At 44.6% G+C, this 23,225-nt stretch overlaps 1 protein-coding gene across 3 annotated transcripts in view; it reads right to left on the bottom strand.

The window, feature by feature from the left end:
* PPP2R5C (protein phosphatase 2 regulatory subunit B'gamma) overlaps positions 1-23,225 on the bottom strand; it is a 1,141,542-nt gene that overhangs the window by 788,476 nt on the left and 329,841 nt on the right. The window lies entirely within an intron of this gene.

The following is a 23,225-nucleotide window of genomic DNA, read 5'->3' as shown; positions in this document are numbered from 1 at the left end:
TCCACCTTCTGTGAGAAGTGCTGTATGAAATGCTACTGAATCATGGCATGCATACATGTGTCGCATAAAGAATAGCACAACACTAGTTTGGATGATAAAAAGCACTATTTTCCCAAGAATTGTATGTTCGATTAAAAGAAACGTGGAGTGTTTGAGGCATGTCATGTTTGAGATGGAAATCACAAGCAAGACCTGCGCAGATTGAGGTACTGAAAAAAATGGGATTATGTGCCCAATGAGAAGAGATATTGGTAAATGTTGACAGGTCAAGTTGGTATGGCCATGGATAAATTGTTTGATGTAAGTTTGTATGTATGGAAAAAGGCACGGTGTGAGTACTGTAAACTGTGGGTGCGATTCTCAGGATTGCTGTTAGTTCAGACAAAATAAAAATAAAACTGAAATTGAAGAAAAGAGTGAGAATAAGAGTAATTCTGAGGAAGATAATGAATTCATGGATTGTTTGTTCATTGAATCAAGACCGCCTCTGTATAATAAAACTCAATGTGCAAGTGGGTGTCATGGAAGCAAGACAGTCAACTACAAGGCGAGAGGAACCAGAGACAAAAACGGTGAAACCTAAGATGTTTAAACTTCAAGAACTTTGGATAAAAAGGTGGCAACAGGAATTTATAGTGATAAAAAGTCAACTTCTAAAAATATTAACTGGTGTATTGAGGTGCAGGAAAGTGTGCTCATCATGTATATGAAAAACTTAAGAAATTGACTTAATTGAAAGTGGGTTTATCTAAAAGGAGAACTCATGAAACTTTTATAATAAGACTGACCAAATGAGTTGTAAAAATGAAAGATTACACTTCTGTGAGACAATCTGACATAAGTAATGCAATTAGACACTGGGAAATTGTGACAAGATACAGCGATGAATGGAAAGAAGTTTATGATAAGTCATTAGAATAGTGACGTGTGCGAGGGATTCTGTTACAGCTGAAAGAGTTTCCTTTGAGAGAAGTGCCTGGACGTTTACAAAGAATTTTCCAAAGCTTAGAGAAGAGCAGGGAAAGTAGAATACTGAGGGAGAGAGAATTATGGTCATTTCAAGGATGCTTTCTGAATGTTTGGATGCACTGTTTTTAGTTGTTGTGCCCAAAGATTTGTGGAAAAGTGCTAGACTGGAGTACAGTGGCCCAATGAAGAATTTAGGACAGAGGCTCCTAAATTTAAGCCATCTCAGATTGTCAAGCAGAAGTACACTCAGGAAGCTGAAAATCTGAAAGAAATGGTTCACATAAAAAGGTTAACTGGTCGAGAATCTGTGATAGGTAAGCAGAAATACAGTGAGGTAGTTGTGAATTTGAAAGAAATGGCTCCATAGAAACATGTTAACTGGCCAAAAATAATGAAAGCAGTACAAAATTAAAATGGGTCAGTTCATGCACATGAAGAATTTAATATAGTTAATGGCAGCATAGTGGAGTTGATGACCCAGTAAAGGCATTTCAGAATTTGTTTATGAATTTCTGTTAGAATTGCCCCCCCCAGAGAAGTGTATATCTTCAGCAGTGTGATGTGTTGGCAAACAAAATAATTGGGCAAGATTTTGGCTTATGCATAGTACTGTACTGATGTTTGTGGTGCGAAAAAGAAAGCAACCGAGGAAATGTTGATAGTGGCTCAGATGTAGTTCTTACAGAAAGGTGATCAAGATGTTTTTCAAGCACCTGGAATGCAATTTGAGTAAGGCAGAAATAGCTGGCTGTGAGGTGGTGTCAGAGGATTTACTAACAATAATGGTTATAACAATTCCAGCAATGGGAAAGCAAAATCGGGAGAGTCATATTTGTGATATAGGGTGACACTGGAAATGAGCTTGTAGATTTAAAATCAACAGGTTTCAAAATGAGCCACACACTGGTCCTCAAATGCAGCATAATATGAATCAGATGATACAACATAAAACAGTGAAGTTGATGGTTCAACACTTGCAGTCTCAGTGCAGAACATGCAGAAAATAGGGCAGTTCACTGATAATATGCCTTCAGTCTGAGTCATACAACAATCTATGCAAAGTAAAGTCCATATTTAGCCGAATTTGAAATTTCAGCAGACAAAAGCAGTAATTAAAGAGAATTTTCCACAATTTGAAGCTACACTTGGTGCTCTACAAGACAGTCAGACGCAATGACGGTGCCAGAGAGGAGGACTGCATTGTTGGTGCAGTGCTACAGGTAAACCAGGAGTGTTCATGTGTGGAAAGAGGTTGAAGGTCATCTCTTATTTTTGACTGATTCAGGTGCTACCGATCCATGGACAGAAACGTCGATGTTCTCTACCTATTTCTCTTAAGAAAAGAAGTCGAAATTGCAGACATTATGAATATACAAGGGACTAAAAAGTTGTCAGAAAATGTTACAGATAAAATGGGTGCAAAATTTATTAGTCATGCATTCATAACTAGTGAGACAAGTCCAGTGTATCTGTTGGGCTTGACCTCTTGTGCAACTTGAATTGCGTGACTTACTGCACAACCAATGGTACAGTTGACACATTTTAGTAGGTTCTTGTTATTTAGTTTCTGTATTCCCTCAGATATACCATGTGAATAGGTTGAATGAACTGTGTGAAATTAATTGCAAGAGTGAAACAAGGATTATGTTAGGCTATTTGGATTTGTTTGGTGTATCAATGCCTCCAGTTAGTGTGCCTTTGAATGCTATTAAGATTTGAAAATTGTCTACTTTAATAGAACGTTTGGCTACTAACACTGCAGAGGCTTTAACTAAAATTCAAGAAGAAATGTTTGCTATTTGCTCAAATGGTGATTCAGAATGGTGGTGGTTTACTAGGAGAGCATTAACTGTATTAATTATACTAAGTATAATCATAACAGACATAACAATAAGTAAGCTTTGAAGGCGTTACGGAAGTTGTCGAAGGAGCTTACAATGATGAAATATTTTGGTGTAGTGTGATAACTATTTTGATAAAACAACCGTTGGAGGGTGACTGTAGGAAAGTCTTTACTAATTATAGGATAATGATTTGTTTAGACATGGTTTAGTTACCCTGATTAGGCCAGAGATAGCTTGTATTATTGCAGAAAGACATGTACACTTAAGTAACAACAAATCAGTTCCACATGCATGCCTTTGAATGCTTTTTTTTTAGTTTAAGAAGGTAAGTGAAGTAGAAGCGTATGCTAGGGCCTCTGTATTAATGAACTCCGTGCAAAGGCGGCACGCTGAGGCTGTTCAGTCCTTATAACTTTCAAGGTCCTTTGCCCACATCTTTTGGTGAATCATTAGATGAACTGTGTTTTATATCTGTATTTTATAAACGTCAACTTAAATCCTTAATTTCCTATGTACACCTTACTCATCAGTATGCAGTAGAATTAGGTGTTTCTGGATGCATCTTATTGAATGTAGCATATGTACTAGAATATTCATTGGTCTATATCTTGTAACATTGCTAGTCAACGCTATCAGCCATTAGAAGTAACTAAACGTGTGGCTTATCGTCTAAAGATGCATAAAAGATGATGTTTTGGGAATCTGTGCCACCTCTTTCTGGGCTTTCTTAGAAGGCAGATTCTGTGCTAGTCTTATTAGATTTATAAACAGACTTACTTGGGCTTTAAAGCAAGCAGACTTTAAGCCAGTCCGTCATTTAACTAAAACGTAGTTCTAGGCATACTACTTTATAGGTGGAGAATCTCAGTCTTCTTTCTTAATTATATCTGGTTCAGACTGCTTAGGAGGTGAACCTTATGTTTATCCCCTTGCATTGTTTTGATGACTACTGAGAGGTGTATTGCTAATTCCCCAACTAGCTACTTTTTGCCGTCTGTAATTACCTTAATTTTTAATAGACCTTATGGTTTTTAACTTTAAATCTTATTTCATTAAATATTTCTTGATTGGCTTGTAATCAGTCATGATAAAACTTCTCAACCCTCATAAATATTTAATTAGAGCACTGACATACCAATATGCAGGTCATCTGTTAACTAAAGGACATAGTCCAATGGTTGACAAAGTTAAGAATGATTTACTGACAGAAACAATTCAAGGCAACATGACTCCAGAACTATTGATTCCAAAGCGCTTACAGGAATGCAGAATATTTAAGACAGATGAACAACTTACTTACCTTCGGTAACGCTTTTTCTGGTGGATACAGTAGCTACCTGTGGATTCCTCACCTTATGGACTCTCCCGATGTGCCAGCACTCGAAGGAAACTTTCTTCCCAGCTCTTCACGTCGACGAGGACGTCACAATTGCACTGCTCCGCACGCGACTCCGTCTGACATCATTGTGGCAATAAGTCGTCCTCGCCGGCATGCTGACGTCAGTTTCACCCTTTTCTACGTGCCTTTGAGGCAAACAGGTGAAAATCGACCTAAATCGACCTCACGAAAGTATGTGTATATATATATATATATATATATATATATATATATATATATATATATATATATATATATATATATATATATATATATATAAATAAATATATATATATATAAAAATATAAAATACAAGTACATTTATTGATATAAAAATCAATCAAAACGTGTATACATTTATAATAAAGAAGTCTTGGTATGACCATACAGGCAACGGAGAGGCGGGTGGGACTGTGAGGAATCCACAGGTAGCTACTGTATTCACCAGAAAAAGCACTACGGATGGTACGTAACTTGTTCTTCTGATGGATACAACTACCTGTGGATTCCCTACCTTATGAATAGAGTCCGAAAGCAGTGCCGTACTCCGAGGTGGGTGCCTGACCAGTCACACTAAGAAATCCTGCAACACAACGTGCAAAATGGCTGCCCCTCCTAACGTCTATATCCAAGCAATAATGCTTCATGAAAGTATAGAGGGAAGCCCAAGTTACTGCCTTGCAAATATGCACTACAGGAACACCTCCAGCCAAAGCCGAAGTGGCAGACTTAGCCCTGGTGGAATGAGCTCTAATACCCTCAGGAGGAACCTTCTTTGCCAATGAATAACAGATCTTAATGCAAAGAATGACCCACCTGAATATGGTTCTTTTTTGGACAGATCTGCCTTTCATCTTGCCCACATATCCACCGAAGAGTTGGTCATCCAAACGAAAGTCCTTTATTCTTTCAACATTGAAACTGAGAGCCTTTCTCGGGTCTAAGCAATGGAGTCTTTCTTCCTCTTCTGAACAGTGATGAGGAGGATAGAAGGAGGAAACAGTAGTAGACTGCCCTATATGGAAAGGAGTGACAACCTTAGGAAGGAAAGCCGCCCTGGTTCTCAGCACCACTTTGTCAGTATAGAATGACATAAAGGGAGGTTTGACACTAAGAGCCTGAATCTCACTCACACGCCTAGCAGATGTAATAGCAACAAGGAAAACTGTCTTTAAGACCAACAACCTTAAAGAACAAGAATGCATAGGTTCTCCTGTTGATCATCCTTCTTGGTAAACAGGAAATATCTCAAATAGCATCCCTGACCCCTTTCCTGCTCTGGAACCAACTCCACCGCACCTTTTGATAAAAGAGCTTGAACCTTCTGCCAAAGCAACAGGAGATGATCCTCAGAACAAAATGAAGGGCAGGGAGGCATGGGAATGGGAGGGGGGGAACTCCCGAAAGGGAAGGGCATACCCTTTCCTCACAATATTCAGTACCCAGGAGTACGATGTGACTAACTCCCACTCGTGAAGAAAATGAATTAACCTTCCCCCTACGGGAGACGCAGGACTTAAAATGGATGGAAAACTAGGGCTGCTTTCCTTGTTGTGCTCCCCCCAGCGGAGAAGATGAGGCAGGGTTCTGCTGGGTGGCTCCTCGTGTCCTAACCATCCCCCGCCCTCAAAAGGACCTATATGGAAGGCTGGTAGACTGTTGAGTCGTAGATTGAGGTCTTCCATGATAAACAGCTCCACGGTCAAACCCCCTAAACCTCAGAAGGGACCTGAAAGTAGTAGATGTGGAAGCTTGCAGTCCCAAAGACTTCGCCGTGGCCCTACTATCTATGAAGCGCTCTAAGGCAGAGTCCTCTTTGGCCCCAAAAAAACTTTTCTCCGTCGAAAGGAAGGTCCAATACAGTTGCCTGGACATCTGTTGAAAACCCAGAAGACCTTAGCCATGCGCGTCTCCTTGTGGCGACTGAAGTACCCATCGCCCTGGCCAATGAGTCTGTAGTATCCAGACCAGACTGGATGATCTGTTTGGCCGCAGCTTGATTGCCCGACAGGAGCTCATCGACCTGCCCATGCATATTCTGCTGCAAGTTAGGCACTACAGCTCTAGCTGTGTCCATCAGGGCATGCCCATATCTACCCAACACACAGGTAGTATTGACCTATTTTGGGGCCATACTGCAAGATGAGAAAGTCTTCTTAGCCGTCTGCTCCATCCTCTTGGACTCCCTGTCAGATGGAGTAGCAGGAAAGGAGCCTGGTGCAGAACGAGCTGAACAAGAAACCTGGACCTTGCTCTCCGGAGTCAGATGCTGTGACAAAAACCCTGGATCCCCCAGAGCAACCCTCTACTTTCTTGCAACAGTTCTGGACACAACTAGTGATGTAACAAGCTTTCTCAAGATCTAAAATAGGCTCCGTAAGAGCATCATTGAAAGGGAGCAAGGTCTCCGCTGAAGAAGAGAAAGGATGTAGGACTTCAGTAAAAATGTTTGTTTTAAGTTCAGCAGCTGGCAATGGTAGGTCCAAAAAACAAATCTGCAGCCTTCTTAATAACAGAATGGAAGGAAGCTGCCTTTTCCGTAAATCCCCAGGGGATGAAAGATCCCACTCAGGGGAAGTGTCTAGCCCACTAGCTGAGTCTAGGCCCTGAAATTCTCCCAAGGGCTCAGCAATCTCTCATTCCTCCAACAGCTGTCTCTGGAACTCTTGCTCTTCCAACAGCCTCAGCGCTCTCCTTCACGACCTCAACCTGGCTTCCAACCTCGGTGTCGATATGGAGTTAGCCAACATCGACAATGCCAGCTTCAAAAGAGATGGGTGCGGAAAGGAAGACCGGGATACATCCAGCGCCGGAGTTGACTCCATCGCCGCTGTCGACATATGAGGCTCTGTCATCGGCTCCATCTGCCTATGAGGTGCTGTCATTGGTGCCTTAGGCCTATGAGGGGATGTCATAAGAGCCAAACCAGCACTCTCAGCCTGATAAAAAGGCACAAACTGAGTCGACTTGTATGGAGCCGGACAGCCCAAGGATAATGCCAAAGGACCCGTGGGACCAGCTGGTGCACCAGCAGGGGCCTAGCCTTATTGAAGATACTGAACATGGCATTCAGAAATGCCGCCGGATCCGCTACCGGAGACGGCAACGCAGGAAACCTTGGATCTTCATGCAGCACTTGGGTCGGATCCGGAACCTGTGGCACAGACTCTTCAACCCCAGGTGAAAAGTGAGGACTCGCTGGGGACTCAACCACCTCGATGAGTGATGGCGCCAGCGAAGCCCGAGGACTTTGAGGCTGGGGAGTTACAGTGGGACTAACCTCCCATGCCGTACAACGCAGTCTAGATGGAGACCGAGTTCAAGACCGACCTCTAGAAGAACGAAGTCGAGAGTTGTGTCGGTGCCGCTCCTTATGTGACTTATGGGCTGACGAGTCTCTATTCTTAGACCTTCGATGACTTCTGTGTCCTTTATTCGCCTTCACTAACAAGAGTTAAGCCTCTCATTCCTTCAACTCCTTCGGATTCATCCTTTGGCAGGACACGCACTCTTCTACAGCATGGTCCGAACTGAGACACCATAAGCAATCATCGTGAAGGTCCATGACAGACATAGGACCCCCCACACGCACAAGGTTTAAACCCTGACGTCTTAAGAGGAGACATTGTAACAGGTACAATAAGACACCTTCGAAACAGTAGCTTCTCAAGAGCTAGGAGAAAACCGTAAGCGTCGAAGGCACGGGAAAAAAAGAGTGAAACTGAGCTGGTCAGCATGCCAGCAAGGACTCCTTATTGCCATGATGACATCAGATGGAGTCGTGTCCGGAGCCGTGCAATTGTGATGTCCTCGTTGACGTGAAGAGCTGGGAAGAAAGTTTCTGTTGAATGCTGGTGCATCGGGAGAATTCGTAAGGTCAGGAATCCTCAGGTAGTTGTATCTATCAGAAAATATATGTCATTAAGACATGGAGTATAGTTTGAGCAAAATTATTGAAAAAACATCAAAGGATATGATTGGCTACTTTTAGGGCATCCAATTACAGAGCAACACAGAATATATGTACCCACGTGACCAATGGGCCAAGGGAAAGGATGATAAGTGGTAGAGCCATAGTAAGCTCATAAACCACAGATATGGGGGAGAATTTGCACGATTTATGGGCTAAACTCACTGAAATGTGGCAGTATCTCTAGATTAGGCACCATGAGCAGATCAGCTATTGAGGAAACACTGAAACCTGTGGTAACAGTGAAGAGGGACAGTGGAATTGTTAACCAGAGGTGATTGCTACTCAGTTGGTACCATGATTCCACATGTAAACAGCTGGCTTCACAATAAGGTGATGTACCAGAGGCGGCACATATAAATATTAACCGAACTGCAGTGACACAAATTTGGATACCATTGATCCACAAATTCAACTAAAGTTGGTGGAGTAGGTAACGGGCAACCAGTTTTTGCTCTATCTTGTACGAAGGAGAGTTGATGCTCATTGTAGGTATGTTGGGAGCAAATGGTTCATAAATCAGTCAAAAGCTCACGTGTATTCTAGTTTTTATTCAGAGGTCGAAGTGGGCAGGATCAGATGTCACAACGTACCCATACTTTTTGATTTATGAAAAACTGTTCCTACTCTTCGTTAATTCTGATAGTTTAAATGATTATGCTGAGGTATCATTCAGTGAGTTTCCAGCGCTGTGAAACACAAGCCGGGAAGACAGCTAAACAAGCCTTCCCACCAGGGTGCCTTCTTGCCTGAAAGAAATGCAAATGTGCAAATCTGTTTAATCAACAAATATGAAGGGTAATCTGCAAATATAAAAATATTGGGGAGCCAGTAGACTTTTAATTGATTAAAATCACTCGTAGTTTTGTGATGACCAATTTATTATTTTTGAGTGGTAGTGCAAAGAGTTTACAACTGAGCTGTGAAGTGTGTGCTTTTAATTATAAAACTATTTATATATCGCTTACTACCCCTAAAGATGTGGAAGGGACAGTAATGTAAAAAAGAAAATTGCATTACATACAGTCTGGGTACTAATAAAATCTATACTTTGGAAGCACCATTTTATCTTAAAAGCTTTGGCACATTTTGTAGCAGTCTTTCTTCTACTGGGTGTAATGCAAGCTTAAATTAATTACCTACATATTTTCAGTGTTTTCTGTCACAGGCTGTGATCTCGAAGCACTTAAGATAAACAAAACTCTACTCTCCACTACACCAGCCAAGATTTACTTCTGTAGCCTTCTGGTTACATACAGCACTCTGGAGTGCATTAACTCAAAGGTTTCATAATGTACTATAGTGCATTTCCCACTCATTCAAGTTGCATGTTATTTTATGACTAGCTATTCGACAGTAAAAGACAAAAAAAAAAAAAAAAAAAAAGTACAGTTTTTATTAGCCACACCTTTGATCCCTCCCCCGCGCTCAATGACCTTGCCCCCACAACATGCAGCATCACAGTTCCCATTTGTTTCTTTTTTAAAGCAATTCAACTGCTGGCTTTATTGCATCTTACATCTCCTAAAATTAAAATAAGTTAACAGGTCCGATTCAAATGTTCACATAGAAAAGATTTTCTACCTGTTTACTATCATCATCACCACCAAATAATGTAAGCGTTTAAGCAGAGTGTGAAACTAAAACACACTGGTCTTAAAGTAGAACAATTAAGTAAGGAAACACAAAGTCTTCAGAAAGATAATAAAAGCCCAAGGCCCACTAAGATGTCAGTAAAATCAACAAAAGAACAGAAGGATAGAACCAAAGGTGAACTAATAAGGAACACTTTCCAAAAATAAAACATAGCAGGCCCATTGAAGTTTTTTAAGTAGTCCTGTACAGCTTTTGAGGATTTTGTCTCAAACATTCATCCACTATCCAGCAAGGAAAACCACTTCATGACCACTGCAAACAAGGTTCAAAAATCACTGGTTGTCGCCATGCTAATAATCAGCTGGTGTACAGGAAAAATACAAAACTGTCAGCCAGCTCATATTTCAATTAATGTTGTTCAATGTATGCACTGGGCATGCCTAATTAGAACCTTCAGCAATAGGTGGCCCAGTTAATTGTATTTACCATCCTTCCTTACTCCGCTCAGTCGGTTTTCAATCATTATTAACAAGAGCAAAGATGGGGTGGACAACTGTATCAATGGCAGGGTCTCATCTCAAACAGATCGTGCAAAATGGCCGTCCCTCCTAACCTCTGAGTCTAAGCAATAATGCTTTGCGAAGGTGTGGAGGGACGCCCAAGTTGCTGCCTTGTAAAGGTCCACCACCAGAACCCCTCTAGCCAGGGCCGAAGTGGAGGACTTAGCCCTGGTCGAATGGGCTCTAATACCCTCAGGGGGAACCTTCTTTGCCAACGAGTAACAAACGTTGATACAAAGAATGACCCACCTGGATACCGTTCTTTTATGGACCGCGCTGCCCTTCCTCTTTCCCTACATATCTCACAAATAGCTGGTCTTCCAAGCGAAAGTCTTTTGTCCTCTCAATATAAAAACTAAGAGCTCTTCTGGGGTCCAAACAATGGAGCCTCTCTTCCTCCTTCGAGGGGTGAGGAGGGTGGTAGAAAGATCAAAGGGTAATGGTCTGTCCCATATGAAAAGGAGTGACAACTTTAGGTAGGAAAGCCGTCCTGGTTTTCAGCACCACTTTACCAGGAAAGAATAAAGTAAAGGGAGGCTTGACACTAAGAGCCTGAAGCTCACCGACATGCCTAGCCGATGTTATAGCTATCAGGAAAACCATCTTAAGAACTAAAAATCTTAACCGGCAAGAATGCATGGGTTCAAACGGTGAACCCATTAAAAAATTCAAAACCAGATTTAAATCCCACTGAGGCATGAGAAACGGAGAAGGAGGAAAATTATTAGTTAGGCCTTTTAGGAACCTAACAACTATAGGCGATTTGAACAAGGAAGCTTGATCAGAAAGGCGCAGAAAGGCCGACAGCGCCAATAAATAGCCTTTGACAGTCGCAAGTGCACGACCATTCTGTCCTAAAGTAAAGGCAAAGGTCAGAACATCAGACAAATGGGCTTGCAAGGGATCAATTTGTCTCTCTCCACACCAAGCCAGAAATTTCACCCATCTGCCAGCATAAACAGTCTTGGTAGAGAGTCGCCTGGCCAAGAAGATAACATCCACCACTTCTGGCAGGATAGAAAAGGAACTCAGATTGCCCCGTTGAATCTCCAGGCATATAGGTGCACAATCTGGAGGTGGGGGTGTAGAACCTGCCCCTGCGACGGCATGAGGAGGTCTGCCCTGTGAGGGAGACGGAGCGTAGGGCACAGTGAGTTAGAGAAGGTCTGGCCAATCCAGAACTATTAAAATGACTTGAGCCCAATCCTGGCCAATCTTTCTCAGAACCCGAGGAATCAAGGGTATGGGGGGGGAAACGCGTAAAGTAACTGGTCGCACCAAGACATCTGAAACACATCCCCCTGCTCGGATACAGTAGGCTGCAGAACGACGGGCAATGTACGTTGTCCCGAGTGGCAAACAGGTCTATCTGTGGAAAACCCCACATCCTGAAGTTGTGAAGGACCAGGTCCGGATGGAGACGCCACTCGTGATCGACTGAGAAATGCCGACTGAGACCGTCCACACGTATGTTGAGAACTCCGGCCAGATGGTTTGCTACTATGCAAATCCGATAGTCCTGCGCCCAGGACCAGAGCCACAGAGCCTCTCTGCAGAGAAGGTACAACCCTACACCTCCCTGCTTGTCGGCGTACCGCATCACAGTAGTGTTACCCGTCAAGACTTTGACTGACTGACCGCAAAGTGATGGGAGGAGGGCCTTTAGAGCCACCCGAATCACCTGCAATTCTAACAGATTGATATGAAAAGTCTGTTCCACTGGAGACCAACAATCCTTGATCTCCAGGTCCCCCAGATGAGCTCCGCACCCTAGAGTGGAAGCATCGGTCATGACGTGGCCACCGGAAGCAGCAATGAAAATGGTCTTCCTTGAGAAAGGTTGCCGTCGACAGCCCACCATCGCAGATCTGCTGCAGCATCTCTGGAGATCGATATTGACTCCTTGAGATCCCATTTGTGTTGAAACCACTGCTTGCGGAGGCACCACTGGAGAGCCCTCATGTGCCAACGTGCATGAGTGACCAACAGAATGCAAGAAGCGAACAGACCGAGCAGACATAGGACCTTGAGGACTGGAACAACCGCTCCATTTTGAAACATTGGAATCAACGACTGGATGTTCTGAATCCGCTGAGGCGGAGGATAGGCTTGATTGAATGCTGTGTCCAGTACTGCCCAGGAGGCGCTGAGAGGGCTCCAAGTGAGACTTGGGCACGTTGACCGAAAAGCCCAGGTCGAACAACAACTGAGTTGTCAGTTGCAGGTGATGCAGCACACGCTTCGGGGACTTGGCTTTGATCAACCAATCGTCCAGGTAAGGGAATACAGATATTCCCTTCCTTCTGAGACTTGCTGCAACCACCGCCATCACCTTCGTGAAGACTTGAGATGCTGAAGTAAGACCAAACGGAAGGACCTCAAACTGGTAGTTTTGCGACCCCACCACAAACCAGAGATACTTCCTGTGCGACTTGAGTATAAGGGATATGAAAGTAAGCATCCTGCAAGTCAACCAACACCATCCAAAGCATTCTGCAAGTCAACCAACACCATCTGATCGTCTTTGTTCAACACCAGAAGCACCTGCACCAGAGTCAGCCTCTTGAATTTCTCCTGTTTAAGGAACCAATTCAAAATCCTCAATCGACCATCCTACTTGGGAATCAGGAAATATATTGAATAACAACCCTGACCCCTTTTCTGCTCTGGAACCAACTCCACTGCAAATTTTGACAAAAAGACTAGAACCTCCTGCTGCAACAACAGGAGATGGTCTTCGGAACACAACGGGGAGGGATGGGAGGAGGAAACTCCTGAAAAGAAAGAGCACATAATTTCCTCACAATGTTCAGAACCCAGGAGTCTGATGTGATTAACTCCTACTCTCAGAGAAACAACGTAATCTTCCCCCTACAGGAGGAGTATGACTGAAAATAGGAAGAAAACTAGGACTGCTTCCCTTGTTGTTGACCTCCAGATGAAGAGGATGATGCAGGGTGCTGCTGGGTGGCCCCTCTTGTCCAAACCCTCTAAAGGACCTATGTGGGAGGCTGGCAGGCTGTTGGACTGTGGACTCCAATGGTAAACGGCTCCATACCCAAACCCCCTGAACCTCCACAAGGACCTGAAAGGGGTAGTACTGGAAGCCTGCAGACCCAAAGACTTTGCTGTGGCCCTACTGCCCTTAAGCGCCCTAAGGCAGAGTCAATTTTAGCACCAAATACCTTTTCCCCAATCAAAAGGCAAGTCCAAGAGAGTAGACTGGACATCCGAAGAAAAGCCAGAGGACCTCAACCACACATGCCTCCTGGTAGAGATAGAGGTACCCATCGCCCCGGCCACCGAATCTGTAGAATCCAGACCAGTCTGTATAATCTCTTTAGCCTACGCATGAGCATCTGACAGGAGTTCTCCAAATTGTCCTTGCACCACCCGCGGCAGGTCTGGAACCATAGCCTTAGCTGTGTCTATCAGGGAGTGCACATATCTACCTAATACACAGGTAGCGTTTGCTGCTTTGAGGGCCATACTACAGGAAGAAAAAGTTTGATCGCCGACTGATCAATCCTCTAGGACTACCTGGCCGACGGAAACACAGGGAAAGTGCCTGGTGCAGACCGTGTGGAACATGAGGCTTGAACAACTAGACTCTCCAGGGGTAGGATGTTTCGACAAAAATCCCGGATCTCCAGGAGCCACCCTGTACCTCCTTGCCACAGATCTGTTGACAGCTGTGGATGACAAAGGCTTCCTCCATACCTCTAAGAATGGCTCCGGAAGAGCATCATTAAACGGAAGCAATGGTTCCGCTGAAGCAGAAGAAGGATGTAGTACCTCAGTTAGAATATTAGTTTTGACCTCTGCAGCAGGCAACGGAAGATCCAAAAAATTTGCCACCTTCCTGACCACAGTATGGAAAGAGGCCGCCGCCTCCGTAAACTCCTCTGGAGAAGAAAGGTCCCAGTCCAGGGAAGTGTCTAGCCCACTGGCTGAGTCACGTCCTTGATATTCCCCCAAGGGATCCTCAATCTCTCCTTCCTCCAGCAGCTCCCTTTGGTACTCCTGCTCCTCCAAAAGCCTTAAAGCTTTTCTGTACGACCTCAGCCTGGCTTCTAACCTTGGCGTCGACATAGAATTAGCCGACGTCGATGACAACGGCTTCAAGACTAAAAGACGCAGACCAGGAGAAGGCGGTTGACTACAGTCTAATCCGGAGACATCCGGTGCCGGAGCGGATCCCGGGCGCTGTGGTCACCTGAGGCTCAGTCATCGGTGGCGACTGATAAGGTGAAGTCATCGGCGCTAAACTGGCACCCTCAGCTGGACAAAAGGGCATAAACGGCACCGCCTTGTAAGCAGCCGGGGAGCCCAACGTAAAAGCCAAAGGACCCGTGGGACCAGCCGGTGCACCAGCAGGGGCCATAGCAATAAACATACTAAACATGGCATTTAAAAATGCTGCCAGATCCGCTCCCGGAGCCGGGAAGGCAGGATACCGCTGGTCTCCATGTGGCACTTGCGCTGGTTGAGCATCTGAATCCTGCGCCGCAGGTGAAATGCGAGGACTCTCTGGAGGTGCAACCACCTCGAAGACCGACTTTGCCGGAGAAGCCTGAGGGCTTTGAGGCTGTGGAGTCACAGTAACACTAACCTTCCACATCGCACTGCACCATCTAGATGGAGACCTGGACCTTGAACGGCTCTGAGCCGAACGGCGCAAGAGTCGTGACATCGCTTCTTGTGCTTCTTCGACGAAGTGCGAGAAGACGATCTATGATGGCTCATGTCATTTTTTCGCCTTAGCCAAAGAGAGTTTGGCTTCTCTCTCCTTCAGAGCTTTTGGATTCATGCTCTGGCAGGATACACACTCCGACATCATGCTCAGAGCTTAAACACCAAAGGTAATCATCATGAGGGTCAGTAATCGACATGCAACCCCAGCACTCTCGACAACGCTTAAACCTGACTTCCTAGGAGGAGACATTGTAACCACAAACAAGATGGAACACCTTCAACAGTAGCAGGAGCTAGGAGAAAACCGTTAGCGTCGAAGGCATGGAAAAAAGGGAACGGACGTCAGCACACCGGCGAGGGCCTCTTATTGGCACGGTGACGTCAGACGGAGTAGCGTGGAGCTGTGCAATTGTGACATCCTTGTCGACGTGGAGAGCTGGGAAGATTTTCCGTCAGATGCTGGTGCATTGGGAGAATTCATAAGGTGAGGAATCCACAGGTAGCTAATGTATCCATCAGAAAAGGACTGTATAGGTGCCAAAACCAGAGCAGTACGCGCTCTATTGGCAACAAAAATGCAAAAACCCAGCACTCTCAAAACAAAGTAATTTATGCATTGTGCTGATATGTTGTGGTTTAACCTTTTGCATTGCAGAGTTCAATCCTGAAAACTTATTGTCAAAATGGGGAGCACCCTGTCTTCGATTCCAGCATTTGTGACCCCAAGGCATCATGGTAAATGCAGTCATTAGCATGAATTTGAATAGAGTTTTGAAAGTTTTCACCATAAGTTGGTGCGGCGAGTGCCGTATCTTCGGACACGTGTTTCTGGCTATTTGGCCGTCATCAGCGAAGAGCAACGTGTAGCTGGCGGGGTTGCTTGAAATGCCGCCTTGAAAGTATTCTCAGGTTTAAGTACCACTCAAGAAGGCGCACAGGTGCTTCACCCGAGCTCGTCCGCTCAGAGGCTCACGGGAGCCTTAATTACAACAGTCAAAATGGGGAGTCTTTGGACTGCTCCCTTGAGCCACGGCTGACTAGCCTTGGGAGGCACCTGTGCGCCATGAGTGGTACATTAACCTGAGAAAAAATGTGGCGGCATTTCAAGCAAGCCCCTATACCATGCTGCTCCCTGCTGATGACGGGCTAAACCCAGAAACACGTGTACAGGGATAAACAGCACTTGCTGCGCCTACAGAGGTGAAAGACTTTATTACTTTCTGAATGGACTACGAAGTCGACTACATTTACCATGATGCGTTGGGGTTGGACTTTGTTGCTGGAGTGTAGGCAGTGTGCTCCCTTTCTTTGTAATTTTGTCTTTGGACGGCTCCCTTGAGCCACGGCTGACGAGCCTTGGTAGGCACCTGTGCGCCATGAGTGGTACATTAACCTGAGAAAACATTTGGCGGCATTTCAAGCAAGCCCCTATACCATGCTGCTCCCTGCTGATGACGGGCTAAACCCAGAAACACGTGTACAGGGATAAACAGCACTTGCTGTGCCTACAGAGGTGAAAGACTTTATTACTTTCTGAATGGACTACGAAGTCGACTGCATTTACCATGATGCGTTGGGGTTGGACTTTGTTGCTAGAGTGAAGGCAGTGTGCTCCCTTTCTTTGTAATTTTGTCTGAAAACTTAATTTTAATATGCTTACAAATACTGTTCCTTTGCAATGTATTGCTGCAGGTTTTCAGAGTGTGTTAGGGTGTGGCCCCTTTCCAGGGCCTTCCAGAGACTTTCCCTGCAACATGCCTGGGCGTGATTCTGGGCTGGGCCAAGACTCTATAAAAGAGAGCCAGCCCAACTCCCAGTGCTCACTATTCAGAGGTCCCGGTGCAGAGCAGCAGCTTCTTCCTGAGCTCCTGTCCCTGTGGCCTATTTGGATCTTCCAGTCTTCTGCCCTTCATCCTTCATTGGTGATCATTGTTCCAGGCGGTGGTTGGACTGCCCCGACACTGTTATTGAGAATTTTCATATTCTTGGTTTAATTCTTAAATGAGTGACAGATTACTTGTGCGCTACCATTTCTTGACATTTATATGGTAGTTTACAAATAGGCAAGACGCGCGATTTGTTTCATAAAGGTTTGACTTTGTTATTCATTGCGTGCTACCATTTCTTGACACTTGCATGGTGGCTTAAGAATCGGCAAGACGTACGATTCGTTTTATGGTGTTTAAACATTGTTGTCCATCGCGCGCTACTATTTCTTGACATTTACATGATGTTTTACGAATTGGCAAGACGCGCAACTCGTTTCATGAGGATTTAACTGTTATTCATTGCGGTCTACCATTTCTTGCCATTTACATGATGGCTTAAGAAGCGCGATTCGTTTCATTGTACTTTGATCTTGTTATTTATTGTGAGCTGTTATTTCATGACATTTACATCGTGTTTTACGAATCAGCAAGATGCGCGATTCGATTAATGATGATTTGACTTTGATATTCATTGTGTGCTACCATTTCTTGGTATTTTACATGGTAACCTCGAATCGGCAAGACGCACGATTCTCTCCTCGAGTTTATTTCATGCTGTTTATTGTATGCCACTATTCTAAGATATTTATTATGTAATATTCGAGTTGACAAGTTATGTGATTTGTTTCCTGAATCCATATTGTGTTATTCATGGTGCACAATCCTTTTATGGTGTTATATATAGATCTGCAGTATGCGCAATTTGTGTTGAAACATTTTAGGAGTACATAGAAGGCAAGAGTTTCCAGATGCAATATTGTATGGTCCTAGTATACATTCTCAAAACAGGATTTATATGACTGGTTTAAAATTTAGTCCGAATGTTTTTCCGATTCTCATGTAAAGGAAAGTACTTGAATAAGAATGTTTTCATTTAATTCATCTTGATTCCCCTACAGGTATCCAGCCATCTTGAAACTTAGTCATTTTAAACTTAATTCTTAGATTGTTCATGTTTTCAGAGTGACTAGGCTTAGAAACATAGTCTAGTATTGATTTCAGGAGATATAATTTTCATATTGTGTGTTCAAACCTTTTTCTTACTACAGGTCTCCTTCCCAGCTGTTCCCTTCCTAATCCCCTCTTGAACTCTCTCAGTCTCTGTGATTTATCTATCAGAGTCTTGGAGCTGTTCAGTGGTGGACGTGTTGGGAACGTGCACAGACCCAGAGGATCTGGTGACTCCGACAATAGGTCCGACAACCTCCACCGCAACATTTGATTTCTCAAAGTCTCAGTATTTTACAGAGGCTAAAGCCCAAAATCCTGCAACACATTGGGAGAGTCACAGGAGACGGTCTGTCCTCCCAGATGCCCACAGCTGTTATCATAGCAGAAACGGTGGCCCCTTCTACTTAATGCACCCATACCAGCTGACAAGGACAGGCGGTGTACTTTCCATTATTTGCAACCACCACAACGGTCACAAAGGGCAAGTTATTTACCTTTGGTAACATTCTTTCTGTAGGACACTAACTACAGAGTGCTCACCTTTTGAATTCCCCCCATATACTAGACTTGACCCAGAAACCTTTCCAGCACTTGCTCCTTCCTGGCACTTGGAGTGCCTTCAGACTCCTGAGCAGCCTTGTGCCGCCCCAAGAAGTGATACTGAAGAGCCTTATACAGAAGCCACTCGCCTGCCGTTGTTAGTTTATGACAAAGCATTCTGCATAATTAGGTGTGGAGCATCAGAGTGCAAAATCTAATATGGAACCTCATTAATACTAAGAAGCCCACTTCACAGAATGATAGGTAGGGCTGGAAGTGAGAAACTGTGGTGAATCCAATTTAGTTTTTACTGAGACTCTTGAGGTGAACTTAGCCCTTTGGCTTGCAGGCCTGTGCCACCGTCTCCTATTGATGTTTAACCTACTTAGCTTGCTCTGTGTTAGTCCATTTATTTTATTATTTATTTTAAGATCGCTGCCTTTGTTAATAGTTATAAACATTTTTGATTTGCATTATCAGTGTCACTCTGTGAAGGTGTCATTATCAGCGTCATGATCAAGTGATGTATGTGGGTATTAACATCATGTCCCTTTCTCACAGGAACATAAGGTACACTTGTTGGGATTGTTTATATAATTGCCGTCTCACAAGTCTGCGTCCTTATCAGTTGTTTGGGGAAATAACTGCGTCAGGAGTCCAACATGATCTGTGTAACTACATCTCACACGGACAAGGTCATTAGAGGGATGCCTTCTAGATGCCATCTACACTGCACATCGCCTTGCTGCAGAATTAAGCCAAAATGGTCACTTTGCCAAAATGGAGTCAGTTGTCACTGGAAAAATTTAATGGGTCCATGTTGCATTTAGCGGCGTTTGCTAGGCCTTCCCAAACAAGTGAGCTGGGAGACTTGGAGGAACACAGAATAGAAGAACAAGTGTTATTGCCAATTGTCTTTGTCTACATTTGTGGCTTCCAAATGTAAAACAGTGTGTAATAAAGAAGTCATTTTGAGAAATGTCCTGTAATTCACATGCTAGCATGGGTACCCCCAAATAAAGAGATGTGCAAATAATCACTACTTCTAAACTCCATATCTTGTGTCCATTTGGGAAATAGGTTTCCCTGATATCTATTGTTTACTCTTTTTATTTTACCAGATGAATTGCTGTATACTTGGTATACAATGAAAACCCATTGGAAGGTGCAGCTCATTTATTGGTTCTGGGTACCTTGGGTTCTTGATGAACCTACAAGCCCTATATATTCTGCGAAACCAGAAGGGTCAAGCAGATGTAAGAGTACATTGCTTTTAAAAATCTGTCAGAGCTGGAAAAAGTTACAGAAGAACACGTAGACAGAAATGACTTTTTTTTTTCCAAACTCAATTTCAATATTTTTTTATTTCAACTGTTACTTTCTATAGGAAAACCTTGAAGGATCTACACAAACGACCTCTTAGTGAATTCACAGTTTTGCCTACTTTTCAGAAATGTTTAGCTGCCCGGAATACCATTGGTTTCACACCCATTTCGGTCACTAACTGGAAGAAGGCTGGAAAGACAAAAAAATTATAAAAATGGGTATGTGCCAGTAAAATGCCAAAACTGTGTTGAAAATGTGGTTTTCTGATTCAAGTCTGCCTGTTCCTGAAAGCTGGGAAGATGGTGATTTTAGCACTTGAAACCCTTTGTTTATCAAATCTGCAGGGGAAAAAAAACCTGATGTTTAATTTTGCAGCACTTTTTAACCCTTCCCCTGCCCCCACCCCCCAAAAAAAAAAAAAATTGCTGTATTTTGGCTAATTTCACGGTCTCCTCCAGGGGAACCCACAAACTCTGGGTACCTTTAGAATCCTCAGGACGTTGGAAAAAAAGGATGCAAATTTGGCATGGATGAACGAGTTACTTACCTTCGGTAACGACTTTTCTGGTGGATACATTAGCTACCTGTGGATTCCTCACCTAATGAATACTCCCATGGCGCCAGCATTCGACGGAAATCCACCAGAAAAGTCGTTACCGAAGGTAAGTAACTCGTTCTTCTGATGGATACAACTACCTGTGGATTCCTCACCTAATGAATAGAGTCCCAAAGCAGTACCACGCCCGGCGGTGGGTGCCTAAATGGTCAAACCAAGAAATCCTGCAGCACTGACCGTGCAAAATGGCCGTCCATTCTAACCTCAGAATCCAAACAGTAATGTTTTGCAAAAGTGTGAAGGGGCGACCAAGTTGCGGCCTTGCAGATGTCGACCACAGGAACACCTCTGGCCAAGGCCGAAGTGGCCGACTTAGCTCTGGTGGAATGAGCTCTAATGCCCTCAGGAGGATCCTTCTTTGCCAAAGAGTAACAGATTTTAATGCAAAGAACAACCCACCTAGATAGTGTTCTCTTGTGGACTGCCTTTCCTCTCCTCTTGCCCACGTATCCAATAAACAGCTGATCCTCCAGCCTGAAATCCTTTGTTCTATCAATAAAGAAGCTCAACGCTCTCTTTGGGTCCAGACGGTGCAGTCTTTCTTCCTCTTTGGAAGGATGAGGCAGGGGATAGAACGTGGACAAAGTAATTGCCTGAGCCAAATGGAAGGGTGAAACAACCTTCGGGAGGAAAGCAGCCTTGGTCCTCACCACCACCTTATCCCCATAAAAAGTTGTATAAGGGGGCTTTACTGATAAGGCCTGCAACTCACTCACTCTCCTTGCTGATGTTATAGCTATCAGGAAGACTGTTTTTAAAACCAAATACCTTAAGGGGCAAGAATGCATAGGTTCAAAAGGGGACCCCATAAGGAAAGTCAGGACCAAGGACAAATCCCATTGCGGCATAACGAATGGCTTTGGAGGATATTTATTTAGAAGACCTTTCAGGAATCTGATAACAATAGGGGATTTAAATAAAGATGGTTGGTCTGGAAGACATATGAAGGCTGACAAGGCCGATAAATAACCCTTAATGGTAGCCACTGCACAACCTTTCTGCGCTAGAGACAGAGCAAAAGACAAAACGTCCGATAGATGAGAATGCAAAGGATCAATCTGCCTCTCTCCACACCACGCAACAAATTTAGACCATCTATTAGCGTAGATAGATTTAGTGGAGTGTCGCCTGGCCGCTAATATAACATCCACTACCTCAGGCGGGAGAGAGAAGGAACTCAGGTTGCCCCGTTCAATCTCCAGGCATGTAGGTGCAGACTCTGGAGGTTGGGGTGTAGAACCTGCCCCTGCGACTGCGAGAGGAGGTCTGCCCTGAAAGGGAGACGGAGCGGAGGGCACATTGAGAGTTGGAGAAGGTCGGAGTACCATACCCTCCTTGGCCAATCCGGAGCTATTAGGATGACTAGAGCCCGGTCCTGGCGAATCTTCCTCAATACTCGAGGAATCAAGGGTATGGGAGGAAACGCGTAAAGCAACTGGCCGCACCAGGTTATTTGAAACGCGTCCCCCAACGCTCCCTGCATTGGATACTGGAGGCTGCAGAACAACGGACAATGCGCGTTCTCTCGAGTGGCAAACAGATCTACCCGAGGAAACCCCCACCTCTGGAAGATTAAACGGACTTGATCTGGATGGAGACGCCACTCGTGGTCTGCCGAGAAATGGCGACAGACTGTCCGCACGCACGTTCAAGACTCCGGCCAGATAGTTTGCTATCAAGCAAATCTGATGGTCCTTTGCCCAGGACCATAGTCGAAGAGCTTCTCTGCAGAGAAGGTACGACCCCACTCCTCCCTGCTTGTTTATGTACCACATCGTGGTAGTATTGTCCGTTAGGACCTGTACCGACTGACCACGAAGGGAAGGGAGGAAGGCCTTGAGAGCCAGACGTACAGCCCGTAACTCTAACAGATTGATGTGAAACATCTGTTCCTCTGGAGACCAAAGACCTTTGATCTCCAGATCCCCCAGATGAGCTCCCCACCCTAGAGTGGAAGCATCCGTTATGACTGTGGCCACTGGTGGCGACTGCTGGAACGGCTTTCCTTGTGAAAGATTGTTGCTTGCAATCCACCACTTCAAATCCACAGCAGCATCTCTGGAGATCTTGACAGTACCCTCTAGATCCCCTTTGTGTTGAGACCACTGCCTTCGGAGGCACCACTGAAGAGCCCTCATGTGCCAGCGAGCATGCGTGACCAACAGAATGCAGGAGGCAAAAAGACCGAGCAGACGAAGGACCTTGAGAACTGGAACTACCGCTCCATTTTGAAACATTGGAACCAAATCCTGAATATCTTGAATCCGCTGAGGCGGAGGAAAGGCCCGACCCAATGTTGTATCCAGTACTGCCCCTATGAACAGGAGGCGCTGAGAGGGCTCTAGGTGAGATTTGGGCTCGTTCACCGAAAAACCCAGGTCGAACAACAACTGGGTTGTTGACTGCAGATGATGCGACACAAGCTCCGGGGACTTGGCTTTGATCAACCAGTCGTCCAAGTAAGGGAATACTGCTATCCCCTTCCTTCTGAGTTCTGCCGCAACCACCGACATCACCTTCGTGAAGACTCGAGGTGCTGAAGTAAGACCAAACGGAAGGACCGCAAACTGATAGTGTTGCGATCCCACCACAAACCGGAGATACTTCCTGTGTGACTTGAGTATCGGGATATGAAAGTAAGCATCCTGCAAGTCGACAGACACCATCCAGTCTTCCTTGTTCAACGCCAAAAGCACCTGTGCTAGGGTCAGCATCTTCAATTTTTCCTGCTTGAGGAACCAATTCAAGATCCTCAGGTCCTGAATTGGTCTCAAACGACCATCCTTCTTGGG

Source organism: Pleurodeles waltl, chromosome 9 (assembly GCF_031143425.1).
Source record: "Pleurodeles waltl isolate 20211129_DDA chromosome 9, aPleWal1.hap1.20221129, whole genome shotgun sequence".
In the NCBI taxonomy this organism is placed as follows: Eukaryota; Metazoa; Chordata; class Amphibia; order Caudata; family Salamandridae; genus Pleurodeles; species Pleurodeles waltl.
Note: the sequence above shows the minus strand (reverse complement) of the source record. Positions and strands in the feature narration are given on the sequence as shown.